This window comes from Sinocyclocheilus rhinocerous, unplaced genomic scaffold (assembly GCF_001515625.1).
Source record: "Sinocyclocheilus rhinocerous isolate Xijiao unplaced genomic scaffold, SAMN03320098_v1.1 scaffold19, whole genome shotgun sequence".
In the NCBI taxonomy this organism is placed as follows: domain Eukaryota; kingdom Metazoa; phylum Chordata; class Actinopteri; order Cypriniformes; family Cyprinidae; genus Sinocyclocheilus; species Sinocyclocheilus rhinocerous.
The window spans coordinates 4,328,487-4,330,256 of NW_015638975.1; positions in this window are offsets into that span (position 1 = coordinate 4,328,487).

The following is a 1,770-nucleotide window of genomic DNA, read 5'->3' on the forward strand; positions in this document are numbered from 1 at the left end:
CAGTGTGTCTGGGCCTTCGCACCTTTCTGCCAGACCTAAGGGGACACCACGTTTTAGTCCGTTCGGACAGCATGAAGGTGGTGTCCTATATAAATCGCCAGGGCGGTCTCTCCTCAAAACGCCTCTTCACACTGGTAGAGCGCATCTTGGAATGAACTCAGCTCAACTTGCGCTCGCTGAGAGCAGCGCATGTACCGGGCAGGTGGAACCAAGGAGCAGACATGCTGTCTCGGCGCAACGTCCCCTCGGAGGAGTAGACGCTCCACCCTCAAATGGTTCAGAAAATGGTTCAGGGCAGAGGTCGACCTATTCGCCTCAGAAGAAAACTCTCATTGCCAAAATTACTTTTCGAAGGACAGTTGGCCCACGACTGAGGACAGTTGGCCCACGACTGGCCCAACCTCCTCCTTTATGCTTTTCCCGCGATCGCTCTGATCCCGCAGGTAATCAGGCGAGTCAGGGTTCACAAGGCACAAGGTTCTGTTGGTGGCCCCACTCTGGAGGAACCAGCACTGGTTTGCAGAGCTGTACCGGCTGCTCTCGGCAGCCCCGTGGCCCATTCCCCTGAGACCTCCTCTCTCTGGCGAACAAAACGATATGGCATCCCCAGCCCGAGCTGTGGGCTCTGCACCTTTGGCCTCTCGATGGAAGCTTGTGAACCTCCCCGAGAATGTGTTAAACACAATTTCTCAGGCTAGAGCACCGTCTACAAGACGCCTCTATGCCCTTAAATGGTACTCTTCATGGGAGTAAGAGCCCACTCAACCAGAGGCGTTGCCTCTTCCTGGGCCTGGTCTAGCGGAGTTTCCATTGCAGAGATTTGTGCGGCGGCCGGCTAGGCCTCGCTGTCCACATTTGCCAGGTTTTATAATCTGGACATCCCGGCCTTACAGGCTCGACTTAGTCGTCACTTCAGTCGAAGTAACCGGAGGATCCTACGGCGAAATGCCCTATTATATGACCAGATGGCCCCGCTGCCGAGCCATTGGTTCGTTTTTTATTCACTGCACAAACCAATGCCAAGGCCGTGCAGTTACACTGCATTATTGAAAGGCTTCAGTCATCAGAGAAAAATAAGTTTTCCCCCCAAATTGTCTTAGCAGACGCAGTACTCGTTCCGTATCTCAGGGAACCAAGGTTACGTTAGTAACCGAGTACGTTTTCTACTTATCTGAGTCATTAGACAGTCCTGACATTGTGCGAGTGATACTCTGAGGTGATGCACATCAGTCTTAAGTGAAAATGGTTTGTGGAAACAGCATTTTCATTTTACACCAATCTAAACTGTTATACAAAACATCTTATGAGTTTTTGAAGGACTTCAATTTGTAATATTGCACCAGATAGTCCTGACATTGTGGGAGCGACAATGAGGAGGTGGTACTAGTTATCTGAAGTCAAAGTGGTCTGTGGAAACAGGGAGTTTCCTTTTTAAACCAATCCAAATTGACAGACAAAGCAGTTTAAATATGAGCTTTTAGAGGGCTTTTATTTTGGAATTATACATCAGATAGTTCTGATATTGTGTGGGTGACTCTCTGAGCAGGTATACTATCACTCTGAAGTGAAAGTGGTCTGTGGAAACAGGGAGTTTAATTTTTATACCAATCAGAATTGACAGACAAAAGAGTTTTGGGGGGACTTTTATTTTGTAATTACAGATCCAGACATTTGTGGGAGTGACACTCTGGGGTGGTGTACTATTATTTTGAATTGAAACTGGTCTGTGGAAACAGGGAGTTTTCTTTTTAGAGCTATTCAAAATCAAAG